Genomic DNA, 19,556 nt, shown 5'->3' with positions numbered 1-19,556 from the left:
TCCCAGACAGTAACATATGAACTCACAGATCCCAGACAGTAACATATGAACTCACAGCCCTATGATCCCAGACAGTAACATATGAACTCACAGTAGAGGTACAGTCCTATGATCCCAGCCAGTAACACATGAACTCACAGTAGAGGTACAGTCCAGTCCTATGATCCCAGACAGTAACATATGAACTCACAGTAGAGGTACAGTCCTATGATCCCAGACAGTAACATATGAACTCACAGTAGAGGTACAGTCCTATGATCCCAGACAGTAACATATGAACTCACAGTAGAGGTACAGTCCTATGATCCCAGACAGTAGGAGAACACTCAGCAGCCCCAGACACACTGCTGCAGCTCTTAAAGGTCTCTTCTCTGGTTGCTCAGACTGTCGATACATACAAGGTGTGTGTGTGTGCACTGTTTGTGTGTGTGTGTGTGTGTGTGTGTGTGTGTGTGTGTGTGTGTGTGTGTGTGTGTGTGTGCGCGTGTGCGTGCGTGTTTGTCTCTGTGTGTGTGAATGCATAGATTATATGATTCCATATGAATATTTCCCACAGATCCAGGGTAGCCCTGCAGCAGACACCTTTTCATTCCTGGTCTCGTAACTGCGTCCAAAGCATGTCACAGTTCTCCCTTCTGTCACCATTAGGCTCACCAGGACCAGTACATACAAAATACAAGACAGGAAATCAGTTTGCTCACGTTTCAGAAGTGTTAAAAAATCCATTGTTTGGTAACTGCCCCTTTCCTCCCCCCAGATTCTGCAAAAACAATATAAGTAGCTGGTGCTTACCCTCCCCTTCAGGTTTCTCTCTTTACTCACCCTCTTCTGAACTCTCAACCAATGTGAACCACATGATGATGTAGGCTGTGTGTCTGCCTCATATGTCTGATTAGCTCAAATAAAAACCCTGCAGCAATTTCAATGAACATTCCAGAAATATATATCTATTGTAGGCTATCTATTAGAATGTAAGCTACAACTTTCTGGGTCTGTTGTAACTAAGGAGTGTACAGTAGCACAAGCAGGATTCTTTGGGGCCAAACTTGAGTTGGGCACCAATATCAATAATTTAATATGATATAGTTTGATCTCGTTATGAGTGAGATATCATTTCAATTTTTAATTAAAAAAAAAAAAACATATATACACTGCTCAAAAAAATAAAGGGAACACTAAAATAACACATCCTAGATCTGAATGAATGAAATATTCTTATTAAATACTTTTTTCTTTACATAGTTGAATGTGCTGACAACAAAATCACACAAAAATTATCATTGGAAATCCAATTTATCAATCCATGGAGGCCTGGATTTGGAGTCACACCCAAAATTAAAGTGGAAAACCACACTACAGGCTGATCCAACTTTGATGTAATGTCCTTAAACAAGTCTAAATGAGACTCAGTAGTGTGTGTGGCCTCCATGTGCCTGTATGACCTCCCTACAACGCCTGGGAAAGCTCCTGATGAGGTGGCGGATGGTCTCCTGAGGGATCTCCTCCCAGACATGGACTAAAGCATCCGCCAACTCCTGGACAGTCTGTGGTGCAATGTGGCATTGGTGGATGGAGCGAGACATGATGTCCCAGATGTGCTCAATTGGATTCAGGTCTGGGGAACGGGCGGGCCAGTCCCTAGCATCAATGCCTTCCTCTTGCAGGAACTGCTGACACACTCCAGCCACATGACGTCTAGCATTGTCTTGCATTAGGAGGAACCCAGGGCCAACCGCACCAGCATATGGTCTCACAAGGGGTCTGAGGATCTCATCTCGGTACCTAATGGCAGTCAGGCTACCTCTGGCGAGCACATGGAGGGGCTGTGCGGCTCCCCAAAGAAATGCCACTCCACACCATGACTGACCCACCGCCAAACCGGTTATGCTGGAGGATGTTGCAGGCAGCAGAACGTTCTCCATGGCGTCTCCAGACTCTGTCACGTCTGTCACATGTGCTAAGTGTGAACCTGCTTTCATCTGTGAAAAGCACAGGGCGCCAGTGGCGAATTTGCCAATCTTGGTGTTCTCTGGCAAATGCCAAACGTCCTACACGGTGTTGGGCTGTAAGCACAACCCCCACCTGTGGACGTCGGGCCCTCATACCACCCCCATGGAGTCTGTTTCTGACCGTTTGAGCAGACACATGCATATTTGTTGCCTGCTGGAGGTCATTTTGCAGGGCTCTGGCAGTGCTCCTCCTGCTCCTCCTTGCACAAAGGCGGAGGTAGCGGTCCTGCTGCTGGGTTGTTGCCCTCCTACGGGTAACAACCCAGCAGTATACATGTCTAGAAGGCCATTTCTGGTAAGTATACATGTCTAGAAGGCCATTCCAGGTAAGTATACATGTTTTAGAAGGCCATTCCAGGTAAGTATACATGTTTAGAAGGCCATTCCAGGTACGTATACATGTTTAGAAGGCCATTCCAGGTAAGTATACATGTCTAGAAGGCCATTCCAGGTAAGTATACATGTTTTAGAAGGCCATTCCAGGTAAGTATACATGTTTTAGAAGGCCATTCCAGGTAAGTATACATGTCTAGAAGGCCATTCCAGGTAAGTATACATGTTTTAGAAGGCCATTCTGTAACGGCGTTCGTCTGTTGAATGAAGAAAGTCGGACCGAAATGCAGCGTGTAGGTTACTCATGACTTTAATGAACAGAATAGCGGTACATGAAATAACTGAAATACAAAAACAACAGAACGGAACGTGAAACTAATTACAGCCTATCTGGTGACTACTACACAGAGACAGGAACAAACACCCACAAAATACAAAGCGAACTCAGGCTACCTAAATACGGTTCCCAATCAGAGACAACGACAAGCACCTGACTCTGATTGAGAATCGCCTCAGGCAGCCAAGCCTAACAACACCCCTAATCAGCCGCGATCCCAAATAATACAAACCCCAATACGAATACAACATATAAACCCATGTCACACCCTGGCCTACCCAAACATATAACAAAAACACAAAATACAATGACCAAGGCGTGACACATTCCAGGTAAGTATACATGTTTTAGAAGGCCATTCCAGGTAAGTATACATGTTTTAGAAGGCCATTCCAGGTAAGTATACATGTTTTAGAAGGCCATTCCAGGTAAGTATACATGTTTTAGATGACATGCATTAACAAAGTAGTATTTATTAGGGGTTAAAAGGGTCCATTTCCATAGAAGATGTGCTAAAAGCAGTCTCAGGCATAGTGCTCCTCCTCAGGTGGGTTAAAATGATTTTAAACAAATATGAATAGTTCAAATGTCAACTTAGAATCTGAGTCTATATTCTTTGGAAGGTGTCCTTCCAGTCAAGGAAGCAGTCTTTGTCATGGGACAAATACCTCTGTGAACAGGTAACCTATTCAGTCAAACACCATCACACCCACACACACATACAGACACACACACACGCACACATCAGCCCGAGTACCAGACCTGTTTGTGCTAACAAACATGATTGTCATGACAAGTTGTAGCATGGAGTGGAACGTTGGCACGAACAGATATGGTCCAGAAGAACGGACGGACGGGTGAACGACAGACACACACATGCACACACAGGTAACACATCATAATAATAGGGTATACATAACAGTTCATGAGTGTTGCAGTGTCATTCATAACAACAGTCATAACACCATGAATGAATTTGTCAGTATCATTCATAACAACAGTGATAATATGAATGTATCAGTATCATTTATAACAACAGTCGTAACACCTTCATGAGTTTATCAGTATCATTCATTACAACAGTCATAACATTAATTTATCAGTATCATTCAATACAACAGTCATAACACCTTCATTAATTTATCAGTATCATTCATAACAACAGTCATAACACCTTCATTAATTTATCAGTATCATTCATTACAACAGTCATAACATGAATTTATCAATATCATTCATAACAACAGTCACAACACCTTCATGAATTTATCAGTATCATTCATTACAACAGTCATAACATGAATTTATCAGTATCATTCATTACAACAGTCATAACACCTTCATTAATTTATCAGTATCATTCATTACAACAGTCATAACATGAATTTATCAGTATCATTCATTACAACAGTCATAACATGAATTTATCAGTATCATTCATTACAACAGTCACAACATGAATTTATCAGTATCATTCATTACAACAGTCATAACATGAATTTATCAGTATCATTCATTACAACAGTCATAACATGAATTTATCAGTATCATTCAATACAACAGTCACAACACCTTCATGAATTTATCAGTATCATTCATTACAACAGTCACAACATGAATTTATCAGTATCATTCATTACAACAGTCACAACATGAATTTATCAGTATCATTCATTACAACAGTCATAACATGAATTTATCAGTATCATTCATTACAACAGTCATAACATGAATTTATCAGTATCATTCATTACAACAGTCATAACATGAATTTATCAGTATCATTCATAACAACAGTCACAACACCTTCATGAATTTATCAGTATCATTCATTACAACAGTCATAACACCTTCATTAATTTATCAGTATCATTCATTACAACAGTCATAACACCTTCATTAATTTATCAGTATCATTCATTACAACAGTCATAACATGAATTTATCAGTATCATTCATTACAACAGTCATAACATGAATTTATCAGTATCATTCATTACAACAGTCATAACATGAATTTATCAGTATCATTCATTACAACAGTCATAACATGAATTTATCAGTATCATTCAATACAACAGTCACAACACCTTCATGAATTTATCAGTATCATTCATTACAACAGTCACAAAATGAATTTATCAGTATCATTCATTACAACAGTCATAACATGAATTTATCAGTATCATTCAATACAACAGTCACAACACCTTCATGAATTTATCAGTATCATTCAATACAACAGTCACAACACCTTCATGAATTTATCAGTATCATTCAATACCACAGTCATAACATGAATTTATCAGTATCATTCAATACAACAGTCACAACATGAATTTATCAGTATCATTCATTACAACAGTCATAACATGAATTTATCAGTATCATTCAATACAACAGTCACAACATGAATTTATCAGTATCATTCATTACAACAGTCATAACATGAATTTATCAGTATCATTCATTACAACAGTCATAACATGAATTTATCAATATCATTCATTACAACAGTCATAACACCTTCATGAATTTATCAGTATCATTCATTACAACAGTCACAACACCTTCATTAATTTATCAGTATCATTCATTACAACAGTCATAACATGAATTTATCAGTATCATTCAATACAACAGTCACAACATGAATTTATCAGTATCATTCATAACAACAGTCACAACACCTTCATGAATTTATCAGTATCATTCATTACAACAGTCATAACATGAATTTATCAATATCATTCATAACAACAGTCACAACACCTTCATGAATTTATCAGTATCATTCATTACAACAGTCATAACATGAATTTATCAATATCATTCATAACAAAAGTCATAACACCTTCATTAATTTATCAGTATCATTCATAACAACAGTCATAACACCTTCATTAATTTATCAGTATCATTCATTACAACAGTCATAACACCTTCATTAATTTATCAGTATCATTCATTACAACAGTCATAAGACATTTGTTCAAATCATTCATAAGCAATTTTCTAAATAAAGGTCCCTTGATATAGCTCTTTAATTATCAGTATAACGGAAGTGCATATTTTACTGTCATTGCACCCAAACCCCTGACACACTATTTGCACATCAGTCTGGGTGCTCCGGGTACGCATCAGAGTATTACCCAGGTAGCATTGGCATTTCAGGGGTTTATGATTCTGATTCTGATCTGCCTTCCTCTACAGGATCGGTGGGTCTCCCGCTGGACGGTTGAGCTTACGTTGTCACGATTTCCACCGAAGTTGGTCCCTCTCCTTGTTCATTCGCCGGTCGAAGTCCCCGACCTTCTAGCCATCGCTGATCCACTTTTCATTTTCCTTTGGTTTTGTCTTGTCTTCCATCACACCTGGTTCCAATTCCATCAATTACATGTTGTGTATTTAACCCTCTGTTCCCCCTCATTGTCATGGTCGGTAATTGTTTCTTGTAGTGCTTATACACGGTATGCTGGTATTTACCGGGTTTTGTTTGACCCATTTATTGTATTGTTCTGTTGACGGTGGTTTATGTTTATTAAATGACACCGTTGCAAATCAGTTTTCGCTCTCCTGCGCCAGACTTCTCTGCCGCCAGTACACACCTCACTACGTACGTAGGCTAATGCGATTAGCATTAGGTTGTAAGTAACAAGAACATTTCCCAGGACATAGACATATCTGACATTTCAATCAGCATGTTAAATGTGCAACCATAGGGAAAAAACTCGAGGCCACCTTTACTCTTTACACAGAGACGCGTACAAAGTTCTCCCTCGCCCTCCATTTGGCAAATCTGACCATAATTCTATCCTCCTGATTCCTGCTTACAAGAAAAATTAAGGCAGGAAGCACCAGTGACTCTGTCAATAAAAAAGTGGTCAGATGAAGCAGATGCTAAACTACTGGACTGTTTTGCTAGCACAGACTGGAATATGTTCCGGGATTCTTGCGATGGCATTGAGGAGTACACCACATCAGTCAATGGCTTCATCCATAAGTGCATCGATGACGTCATCACCACAGTGACAGTACGTACATACCCCAAACAGAAGCCATGGATTACAGGCAACATCCACGCTGAGCTAAAGGGTAGAGCTGCCGCTTTCAAGGAGCGGGACTCAAACCCGGAAGCTATGCCCTCTGACAAACCATCAATAGAGGACTAAGATCGAATCGTACTACACCGGCTCCGATGCTCGTCGGATGTGGCAGGGCTTGCAAACTATTACAGACTATAAAGGGAAGAACAGCCAAGAGCTGCCCAGTGACATGAGCCTACCAGATGAGCTAAATAACTTCTATGCTCGCTTCGAGGCAAGTAACAGTGAAACATGCATGAGAGCATCAGCTGTTCCAGACAACTGTGTGATCGTGCTCTCCACAGCCGATGTGAGTAAGACCTTTAAACAGGTCAACATTCACTGCAGGACCAGACGGATTACCAGGACGTGTACTCCGAGCATGTGCTGACCAACTGGCAAGTGTCTTCACTGAGGATGCCCCCATTCGAATCGGTTGGGCTGTAGTGGAGCAGATTGAGAGCTTCAAGTTCCTTGGCATTCACAACACCAACAAACTAACATGGTCCAAGCACACCAAGACAATTGTGAAGAGGGCACGACAAAACCTGTTACCCCTCATGAGAATGAAAAGATTTGGCATGGGTCCTCAGATCCTCAAAAGGTTCTACAGCTGCACCATCGAGAGCTTTCTGACAGGTTGCATCACTGTATGGCAACAGATCGGCCTCCTACCGCAAGACACTACAGAGTGCGTATGGCCTAGTACATCACTAGGGCCAAGTTTCCTGCCATCCAGGACCTCTATACCAGGCAGTGTCAGAGGAAGGCCCTAAAAATTGGCAAAGACTCCAGCCACCCTAGTCATAGACTGTAGACTCTCTGCTGCCACACGGAAAGCGGTACCGGAGCGCCAAGTTTGTCCAAGAGGCTTCTAAACAGCTTCTAGCCATAAGACTCCTGAACATCTAATCAAACATCTAACCAGACTATTGCCCTATTGTTATTTTACTGCTGCTCTTTAATTATTTGTTACTTTTATTTGTTACTTTTTGGGGGGGTATTTTCTTAAAACTACATTGTTGGTTAAAGGCTTGTAAGAATTTCACTGTTGGATTCAGCTCTGTAAGGCTCAACGCAGGAGATGAGAAGCAGGTACAGGGAGTGAAGCATTTAGTATAGACGGACTTGCAATGAGACTGGAACAGTGTCTGGACATAAACATGACAAACAATGCTACTACAGGGAACAACAGAGGAGCAGACATATATGCAGTGGCAATCAACAACGTGAGGGAGTCCAGATGAGTCCAATGAGCACAGCTGCGTGTAATGATGTGAACAGGTGCGTATGATGACTGGGTAGCCTGACGCCCTCGAGCACCAGGAAGGGGGAACGGGAGCAGGCTTGACAGGCGCATGTGACCAATACAATTTGATTTGGGTGTGTCAGGTGTGTTTGTGATACAGGACGAGAGTGAGATATCTTGTTGCTCCACTACAGATACAGATACAGTAGATATTTTTCCACCCTAGCAGGATTAGACAACACCTTTGTCTCACCTAAGATATGTAGGCAGTATAAAAGTCTCGGAGAGTTTGAGCAGAGAAGCTGCAGACACTGAACACTGAGATGGTCATTAGTCAGCTGGATCAGACAGAGACTTTGTGAAAAGCTTCTGTTTAAAACCATCAACGTGGCTTTACATCATTTATCTTACCTTCATAATACAGTTTATTTTTATTTTTGTTGAGTTTAGTCACATAATTTCTCAATTTGCAGGAAGTCAGCAAGTCAGATGTGCATCCAGACTTGCAGCCACTCCTTTCCCCCATCTCTTTCAACCCTAGTTTTCAAATCCTCATCAATCCATGGAGCCTTAACAGTTCTCAAAGTCAGTTTCTTAACAGCTGCATGTTTATCAGTAATTGGAAGAAGCAATTTCATAATTGCACCAAGTGCAGCGTCTGGATGCTCCTTTTAACCACATCAGACCAACACATATTTTTTTACATCATCCGCAAAATATTTTGTATGATCTCTTATACACTATTTTAGGCCCATCTTATACATGGAGTGTACAAAACATTATGAACATCTTCCTAATTGAGTTGCACCCCCTTTTGCCCTGAGATATATGTGCATGCAAAGAGCAAACAACAAGCTGCACAAGAACTCACTACTGTAATGGTCCAGGTTACAAAGTGGCTCAGTGACTCGTGTTTGCATCTCAATGTGAAAAAAACTGTTTGCATGTTCTTCACAAAGAGGGCAACAGATGCTACTGAGCCAGATGTCTATGTGTCAGGGGAGAAGCTCCAGGTGGTATCCGATTTTAAGTACCTTGGCATCATACTTGATTCCAACCTCTCTTTTAAAAAGCATGTGAAAAAGGTCATTCAAATAACTAAATTCAACCTAGATAATTTCCGATTTATACGAAATTGTTTGACTACAGAGGTAGCAAAACTGTACTTCAAATCTATGATACTCCCCCACTTAACATACTGCTTGACTAGTTGGGCCCAAGCTTGCTGTACAACATTAAAACCTATTCAGTCCGTCTACAAACAGGCTCTCAAAGTGCTTGATAGGAAGCCCAATAACCATCATCATTGTCACATCCTTAGAAAGCATGAGCTCTTGAGTTCGGAAAATCTTGTGCAATACACCGACGCATGTCTTGTATTCAAGATCCTTAATGGCCTGGCTCCCCCTCCACTCAATATTTTTGTTAAACAGAAAACCCAGACATATGGCAGCAGATCCACAAGGTCTGCCATGAGAGGTGACTGTATAGTTCCCCTAAGGAAAAGCACCTTTAGTAAATCTGCATTCTCTGTGAGAGCTTCCCATGTCTGGAATACACTGCCATCAGACACACATAACTGCACCACATATCACACTTTCACAAAATGCTTGAAGACATGGCTAAAGGTCAATCAGATTTGTGAACATGGTCCCTAGCTGTGTGTTGCCGCTTTCCATGTTGTCTGCTGTCTGTAGCTTGTGAGGTGTGGAAACACTTTGTTGCTTTTATGAATTTTGTCTTGCTGCTTTTTGTTCTATGTTGCTCTGTCTGTATGCTATGTCTTGCTTGTCCTATGTTGCTATGTCTTGCTTGTTCTATGTTGCTATTGTCTATATTGTAATTGTTTTTAATAACCTGCCCAGGGACTGCAGTTGAAAATTAGCCGGCTGGCTAAAACCGGCACTTTTACTGAAACGTTGATTAATGTGCACTGTCCCTGTAAAAATAAAGGAAAAACTAAACTAAATAAACTAAACAGCCTTAATTCGTCGGGGCATTGTCAGTAGGATTCCAAAATATTGTTCTTAACTCTTATTTTTCTTAAAACTGCATTGTTGGTTAAGGGCTTTTAAGTAAGCATTTCACGATAAGGTCTGCTGTTGTATTCGGTGCATGTGATTTTTATTTATTTTTAAATGTGATTTATAAGGCCCTCAGCCCTCTTGACATTCTAATTTTCTTCGTTATGGAGAAGCTCTCTAAGCACTCCTCAGCATGACTTGAATCCGTTTTCCTGCTTAACTGTTCGCAGGTCACCCGCGTAGCACAGGATTACAGCCTCTCGTCCAGTGTTGAGTAGTTTTACTGAAAGGAAGTGTGCTTCTTCTCAGTCTCCGGTCTAAACTAGCGTCATACAGATATATTCTGTACCCAACTAGCCCACCTCTGCGCTACGTGCTTTGTACTGCTTTCTCACTAGAGAACAAGGATACTTTTGAGACTAAGTTAGCCTACGCCACATGCTTTGTCTTCACTAACAGGGTGCTAGCAATAGCTTTCACTAACAGGGTACTAGCAATAGCTTTCACTAACAGTGTGCTAGCAATAGCTTTCACTAACAGGGTGCTAGCAATAGCTTTCACTAACAGTGTGCTAGCAATAGCTTTCACTAACAGTGTGCTAGCAATAGCTTTCACTAACATGGTGCTAGCAATAGCTTTCACTAACAAGGTACTAGCAATAGCTTTCACTAACAGTGTGCTAGCAATAGCTTTCACTAACAGGGTGCTAGCAATAGCTTTCACTAACAGTGTGCTAGCAATAGCTTTCACTAACAGGGTGCTAGCAATAGCTTTCACTAACAGTGTGCTAGCAATAGCTTTCACTAACAGTGAGCTAGCAATAGCTTTCACTAACAGTGTGCTAGCAATAGCTTTCACTAACAGGGTACTAGCAATAGCTTTCACTAACAGGGTGCTAGCAATAGCTTTCACTAACAGGGTACTAGCAATAGCTTTCACTAACAGGGTACTAGCAATAGCTTTCACTAACAGTGTGCTAGCAACAGCTAGTCTATTAGCCCATGGGGTTAACACTGCCTAGCTAACGCCAGGACTAGCTACAAAGCTACCGTCGGCCAGCACACATAGCTCATTCTGTTATCTCTGCCCTTGGTAATATTACTTCTCCCCTCGTTTAGCTTAAAAGCGCCCTCAATGGCTAGGCTGTTATGGTCATGTGGGATTTTTTTGCGGTGCTCTGGCTTAAAAAGTGCTAACTACAGCTAGGCGTTCAGCCCAATAGGCTGTTACTAGCTAACTACGCTGTGCAGACTTCACGGTCAGGCTTGACAGATCCATCTCTCCCGGAGTTCAGGCTACTGCTTTCCCCTTTACTGGGTGGCCTAAGCCAATCAAATTCCTGGAATTACCATATTCTCCAGTCGAAGCTCGATCCACACGCCGAGCCCTAACACTGCTATTTCCCCTCCACCGTGGAAGAGAACAGGCAGACTGTTTGCCCACACTGCAAGACGGACGCATATAACCATATATTTTTTTCAAGAATTGTCTTTTTTATTTTGAGAATTCAAAATTCGTTGGGAGTATAGTTCAGCCCAGTGTAATTCAAATTACAAAATACTCAGAAGTATTTCAAATACAGAAATACTGCCCATCTCTCCTTGAAGTCACCCTGCAAGCGAGTTTGTCACACTAACGAATTGACAGTTTTTTTGCTGGCTGCAACACAGACATTTAGAAAAGTAACTGTTGAACGCATGCATCTGTAGTGTAGGATTGTTACTATCTATTCTCAGAGAAATACTGCCGCTTTTGAAATATAATGGTTTAAACAATTACATTTCTGAAACCCTGTCAAATTCAATCTCAATTTCACAAATGATGAATACTGTCTCTGCCCTAGGCAATGTTATTGCCACTAGGTGTCATGGTAACACTGTATTGCATTCTTATGTTCATGCTTCTTTGACCTCAACCAGCTGTCTGCATTCACCAAGATGTATCAGCTATCACCTGGGTCATTCAGACAGTCTGTGTACAGTAGTAGGCCTTTTCACAGTTCTCAGAAATGTAGATCAGGGACAGAAGTTATGGCATGCCATATTCTTTATCGTAAAAGATAGTTTTGCTTATAGGCCTTATTATTTGACCTACGTTCTAAATATAGATCATCCCTGTTTTATAGTTAACCAGACTAGGTCTCATCTATGGTGTGTGCTAGAGAAGGTTAATTACAGGGGTTAAACTGATATACCACGGCTGTCAGACAATCTTTATCAGGGCTCGGACCACCCAATTTATGAATATAGATCGTCCCTGTTTTATACTTAGGTTATTACAGTGGTGTTTGTAGTTAATAAACCTTTTAAAACCAGTAGAAGCAGGCCATTTATTCCCTTAAACTCCCTTAAACTGCTTGATTACACTAATTGTGCAATCTCTACAGCATTACTGTGAATACCTGTGAACTCCACATTCCAGTAAGATTGTGATGGCCGGTTCCCCTCTTTCCACTGGGATTCTCTGCCTCTAACCCTGTTACGGGGGCTGAGTCACTGGCTTGCTGGGGCTCTCTCGTGCCGTCCCTGGGGGGGGTGCGTCACCTGGGTGGGTTGATTCACTGTTGTGGTCGGCCTGTCTGGGTCCCCCCTTGGGTTGTACCGTGTCGGAGATCTTTGTGGGCTATACTCGGCCTTGTCTCAGGATGGTAAGTTGGTGGTTGAAGATTTCCCTCTAGTGGTGTGGGGGCTGTGCTTTGGCAAAGTGGGTGGGGTTATATCCTTCCTGTTTGGCCCTGTCCGGGGTGTCCTCGGATGGGGCCACAGTGTCTCCTGACCCCTCCTGTCTCAGCCTCCAGTATTTATGCTGCAGTAGTTTATGTGTCGGGGGGCTAGGGTCAGTTTGTTTATCTGGAGTACTTCTCCTGTCCTATTCAGGTGTCCTGTGTGAATCTAAGTGTGCGTTCTCTAATTCTCTCCTTCTCTCTTTCTTTCTCTCTCTCGGAGGACCTGAGCCCTAGGACCATGCCCCAGGACTACCTGACATGATGACTCCTTGCTGTCCCCAGTCCACCTGGCCATGCTGCTGCTCCAGTTTCAACTGGCCTGGGCCCTAGGACCATGTCCCAGGACTACCTGACATGAGGACTCCTTGCTGTCCCCAGTCCACCTGGCCATGCTCCTGCTCCAGTTTCAACTGTTCTGCCTTACTATTATTCAACCATGCTGGTCATTTATGAACATTTGAACATCTTGGCCACGTTCTGTTATAATCTCCACCCGGCACAGCCAGAAGAGGACTGGCCACCCCACATATGCTCTCTCTAATTCTCTCTTTCTTTCTCTCTCTCGGAGGACCTGAGCCCTAGGACCGTGCCCCAGGACTACCTGACATGATGGCTTCTTGCTGTCCCCAGTCCACCTGACTGTGCTGCTGCTCCAGTTTCAACTGTTCTGCCTTATTATTATTTGACCATGCTGGTCATTTATGAACATTTGAACATCTTGGTCATGTTCTGTTATAATCTCTACCCGGCACAGCCAAAAGAGGACTGGCCACCCCACATAGCCCGGTTCCTCTCTAGGTTTCTTCCTAGGTTTTGGCCTTTCTAGGGAGTTTTTCCTAGCCACCGTGCTTTTACACCTGCATTGTTTGCTGTTTGGGGTTTTAGGCTGGGTTTCTGTACAGCACTTTGAGATATCAGCTGATGTACGAAGGGCTATATAAATACATTTGATTTGATTTGATTTGATTCATCCTAAGTATCTCTACACTTCCAAAGGATACCATCTAAGCTTTTGGTTACACTTCCCTTAAAAACCCTGTTCATAACAGATCATATAAATGTGCTTATATTGCATGATAATTTCAAGACAGCTCAAACATATCAGGGACCAGGCATCCTCTGAATGTGTCCTGGAAGGGAAGCCAGAGGGCACAGCTGGCTTGGTGCTTCCAGTAAAGGCTGGCAGCAGGGTGTGCCCACATTGTAGTCAGTCACCCCCTCCCTGCCCCTGTCTCTGACCCCTCTCCTGGCTAGCTTCCCCCTCCGTTGTTGCAGGCAGGCCAGGGAGGCCAGGCACTACTACTACTGCTGCTAGCCTGCTACTGTTTTTCCAAACATTCATTTCCAACCTCTGCTGTTATCTTTGGCTAAGAATGTGTTAATGGTCACGTCACCCCCACGTAGCAGATGCCGCATGTCCTTCAGAACCTACTATGTGATCACACTTCAGTGTAATGCACTGATGTCCTGATGCCAAGTTAGGATCATCACAGAGTGTTTTGTGGTAGTGTGGTGTGTCCTTTGTCGTCATCTCAAGTTCAGGGCCTGTATTAATAAAGCGTCTCAGAGTAGCTGGGCTGATCTAGGATCAGGTCCCCCCCCGTCCATATAATCTTATTCATTATGCTCTAATTAATAGGCAAAAGTGATCACACTCTGAGACGCTTTGTGAATGACCAGATCCCAGGAGTCCTTACAGTTCTCCTGTAAAAGCTGTACCAAAAGCAGTTCTACCTCTGAAGCGGTATTATATTTCCCAGTGTTTAGCGTCACTTGACTTTATAGACTTAATGACCCTTCTGAACTTTCCCTCCACTCTGTTGCTCTGAAATGGCTCTTTGTTTTGCTCTGTCTGATGTTTTGTTCACAGAGATGTTAGAAGGGACAAGAGGAGAGTCAGCTGACTACATGTCTCTCTACATGTCTCTCTCTTCTCCCTCTCGTTCTTTCTCTCTTTCTCTTCACATACTTTTTATTGTCACTGTATATAGTATAATATACCTTCTGTCTCTTTCTCTTCACATACTTGTTATTGTCACTGTATATAGTATAATATACCTTCTGTCTCTTTCTCTTCACATACTTGTTATTGTCACTGTATATAGTATAATATACCTTCTGTCTCTTTCTCTTCACATACTTTTTATTGTTACTGTATATAGTATAATATACCTTCTGTCTTTCTGTCTCTTTCTCTTCACATACTTGTTATTGTCACTTTATATAGTATAATATACCTTCTGTCTTTCTGTCTCTTTCTCTTCACATACTTGTTATTGTCACTGTATATAGTATAATATACCTTCTGTCTTTCTGTCTCTTTCTCTTCACATACTTGTTATTGTCACTTTATATAGTATAATATACCTTCTGTCTTTCTGTCTCTTTCTCTTCACATACTTGTTATTGTCACTTTATATAGTATAATATACCTTGTGTCTTTCTGTCTCTTTCTCTTCACATACTTGTTATTGTCACTGTATATAGTATAATATACCTTCTGTCGCTTTCTCTTTCTCTTTTTTTCCACTGTTACAACAATCTGAATTTCCTGGTTGCCTTTTCCTGATCAACTAGGTGATTCCATTCAGTCCAGTCAGGTTTTTCTCTACACAAAGAGGAGTCCGGTGTGAGATTAAAGGAGCACTGTGTGTGTGTGTGTGTGTGTGTGTGTGTGTGTGTGTGTGTGTGTGTGTGTGTGTGTGTGTGTGTGTGTGTGTGTGTGTGTGTGTGTGTGTGTGTGTGTGTGTGTGTGTGTGTGTGTGTGTGTGTGTGTGTGTGTGTGTGTGTGTGTGTGTGTGTGTGTGTGTGTGTGTGTGTGTGTGTGTGTGTACAGTACAGTACATGTATGTTTCTTTACGTCTCTCTCTTCTCCCTCTAGTTCTTTCTCTATATAAAGGCAGAGGGGAGGAGGCATCTCTGTCATTATTTGGTCCTGTTGGAATACTCATAAAACGTTTCCTTCCTTCCTCTCTTCCTTTAAGTTATTGCTGATCTGACATGGAGAATCTGGTGAAGCAAGATTTCCATTGCATTGCATTCACTAAATATGTCATGTCAGACCAAGGAAGCGAGGAAGGGAAGGCACTTGAAATGAAATGCATCCTGGGAGGGATATCACTACTCCACCCATCCATCCCACTTCAGTCCTGTGGGGCTCTAAACCTCAATGTAAGATCTCGGTCGTATTTATTAGGCACCAAACGGAACAGACTGAAACAGGGAGGCACTATCAAACAGACATGCTAATATTTCAGTTTCCATTGCTAAACATTTTGCTATGGTGTAACCTAATGAACAGGAATCAGCTCTGTGCCCCCAGAGAGATGGGAACTAAAGTTAAGCCATGCAGGGTGGGAAGAGCCAAACAGCCATGAGCTCATTGTTGCTGTTCCTGCCAGCGCTGAGCTGAGGGGGTGGGGTGGGGCAGACTTTACACTGAGGCTCCGTACCCCGGAGCCAAGCCAAGTGTTACGGTAAACAGAGGCTCTGCACTGTAATGTTATTAAACACAGAGTTGGTCCAACCTCTTTGGGTTTTCACACCCTAGTCCCGTCGCTCTCTGTCTGTCTGTCTGTCTGTCTGTCTGTCTGTCTGTCTGTCTGTCTGTCTGTCTGTCTGTCTGTCTGTCTGTCTGTCTGTCTGTCTGTCTGTCTGTCTGTCTGTCTGTCTGTAGGTCTGTCTGTAGGTCTGTCTGTCTGTCTGTCCGCCCGTCTCTCTCTCTCTCTCTCTCTCTCTCTCTCTCTCTCTCTCTCTCTCTCTCTCTCTCTCTCTCTCTCTCTCCATTTTTGCAGTAGAGGGTAGTTTCCACAGACTGGGAAACGGATGTATTGGGGAGAGGTGAGACAGCTGACTGTTTGGTCCGATGTGTAGGAGGAGAAAGTGTAATGGAGATTAATTAAGGGAGAGTGATGGAGAAGAGGGGACAGAGGAATGGAACAGACATACCATTGATATTATTTCCATTACTGACTGGAGAGTTGTTGTCATGTTTGTCATTTATTATCTTGTCTTGTCCCTGTGCTTCCCATTCTATTCGTTTCCCTCTGCTGGTCTTATTTGGTTCTTTCCCTCCTTCTAGCCCTCTCTCTCCCCCTCCCTCTCTCACTCTCTCGCTCTCTCTTCTCTCTATCGTTCCGTTCCTGCTCCCAGCTGTTCCTATTCCCCTAATCATCATTTAATCTTCCCACACCTGTTCCCGATCCTTTCCCCTGATTAGAGTCCCTATTTATTCCTTTGTGATCCGTTCCTGTGCCGTCGGTTCCTTGTTTTGTATTCCATGCTGTGATTGCGTTTCGCCCTGTCCTGTCGTGTTTTTTGCCGTGATTGTGTATCACCCTGTCCTGTCGTGTTTTGTGCCTTCTTCAGACGCTGCGTGTGAGCAGGTGTCTCAATCGACTACGGCCTGCGCCTACCCGAAGCGACCTGCAGTCTGTGGCCGCTTCTCCAGTTGTTTTCCCCTCTACAAATCTAGAGGATTTCAGTTATTCCGTTTTGAACATTAATAAACTCTGTTTCTGTTAAGTCGCGTTTGGGTCCTCTTTCACCTGCATGACAGAAGGAACCGACCAAAGAATGGACCCAGCGACTTCAGACGCTCGTTACACTGCCGTCGAGATCCAAGGAGCCATGCTCGGCAGACACGAGCAGGAATTGTCCGCTGCTCGCCAGGCCGTGGAAAACCTGGCTGCTCAGGTTTCCGACCTCTCTGGACAGTTCCAGAGTCTACGTCTCGTGCCACCTGTTACTTCCTGGCCTGCCGAGCCTCCAGAACCTAGGGTTAATAACCCACCTTGCTACTCCGGGCAGCCCACTGAGTGCCGCTCCTTTCTCACGCAGTGTGAGATTGTGTTCTCTCTCCAACCCAACACATACTCTAGAGAGAGAGCTCGGGTTGCTTACGTCATTTCACTCCTCACTGGCCGGGCTCGAGAATGGGGCACAGCTATCTGGGAGGCAAGGGCTGTTTGCTCTAACGATTTCCAGAACTTTAAAGAGGAGATGATTCGGGTTTTTGACCGTTCAGTTTTTGGTGGGGAGGCTTCTAGGGCCCTGGCTTCCTTATGCCAAGGTGAACGGTCCATAACGGATTATTCCATTGAGTTTCGCACTCTTGCTGCCTCTAGTGAGTGGAACGAGCCGGCGCTGCTCGCTCGTTTTCTGGAGGGACTCCACGCAGTGGTTAAGGATGAGATTCTCTCCCGGGAGGTTCCTTCAGATGTGGACTCTTTGATTGCTCTCGCCATCCGCATAGAACGACGGGTAGATCTTCGTCACCGGGCTCGTGGAAGAGAGCTCGCATCAACGGTGTTTCCCTGCTCCGCATCGCAACCATCTCCCTCCTCTGGCTTTGAGACTGAGCCCATGCAGCTGGGAGGGATTCGCATCTCGACTAAGGAGAGGGAACGGAGGATCACCAACCGCCTGTGCCTCTATTGCGGAGTTGCTGGACATTTTGTTAATTCATGTCCAGTAAGAGGCCAGAGCCCATCAGTAAGCGGAGGGCTACTGGTGAGCGCTACTACTCAGGTCCCTTCATCTAGATCTTGTACTACTATGTCGGTCCATCTACGCTGGACCGGTTCGGGTGCTACATGCAGTGCCTTGATTGACTCTGGGGCTGAGGGTTGTTTCATGGACGAAGCATGGGTTCGGAAACATAACATTCCTTTCAGACCGTTAGACAAGCCTACGCCCATGTTTGCCTTAGATGGTAGTCATCTTCCCAGTATCAAATTTGAGACACTACCTTTAACTCTCACAGTATCTGGTAACCACAGTGAGACTATTTCTTTTTTGATTTTCCGTTCACCGTTTACACCTGTTGTTTTGGGTCATCCCTGGCTAGTATGTCATAATCCTTCTATTAATTGGTCTAGTAATTCTATCCTATCCTGGAACGTTTCTTGTCATGTGAAGTGTTTAATGTCTGCCATCCCTCCCGTTTCTTCTCTCCCTACTTCTCAGGAGGAACCTGGCGATTTGACAGGAGTGCCGGAGGAATATCATGATCTGCGCACGGTCTTCAGTCGGTCCCGAGCCAACTCCCTTCCTCCTCACCGGTCGTATGATTGTAGTATTGATCTCCTTCCAGGGACCACGCCTCCTCGAGGTAGACTATACTCTCTGTCGGCTCCCGAACGTAAGGCTCTCGAGGATTATTTGTCTGTGTCTCTTGACGCCGGTACCATAGTGCCTTCTTCTTCTCCGGCCGGGGCGGGGTTCTTTTTGTTAAGAAGAAGGACGGTACTCTGCGCCCCTGCGTGGATTATCGAGGGCTGAATGACATAACGGTTAAGAATCGTTATCCGCTTCCCTTATGTCATCAGCCTTCGAGATTCTGCAGGGAGCCAGGTGCTTTACTAAGTTGGACCTTCGTAACGCTTACCATCTCGTGCGCATCAGAGAGGGGGACGAGTGGAAAACGGCGTTTAACACTCCGTTAGGGCATTTTGAGTACCGGGTTCTGCCGTTCGGTCTCGCCAATGCGCCAGCTGTTTTTCAGGCATTAGTTAATGATGTTCTGAGAGACATGCTGAACATTTTTGTTTTTGTCTATCTTGACGATATCCTGATTTTTTTCTCCGTCACTCGAGATTCATGTTCAGCACGTTCGACGTGTTCTACAGCGCCTTTTAGAGAATTGTCTCTACGTAAAGGCTGAGAAGTGCTCTTTTCATGTCTCCTCCGTTACTTTTCTCGGTTCCGTTATTTCCGCTGAAGGCATTCAGATGGATTCCGCTAAGGTCCAAGCTGTCAGTGATTGGCCCGTTCCAAGGTCACGTGTCGAGTTG

The sequence above is a fragment of the Oncorhynchus gorbuscha genome, unplaced genomic scaffold, assembly GCF_021184085.1.
Source record: "Oncorhynchus gorbuscha isolate QuinsamMale2020 ecotype Even-year unplaced genomic scaffold, OgorEven_v1.0 Un_scaffold_1471, whole genome shotgun sequence".
NCBI classification, from domain to species: domain Eukaryota; kingdom Metazoa; phylum Chordata; class Actinopteri; order Salmoniformes; family Salmonidae; genus Oncorhynchus; species Oncorhynchus gorbuscha.
This window is presented reverse-complemented; position numbering follows the sequence as displayed.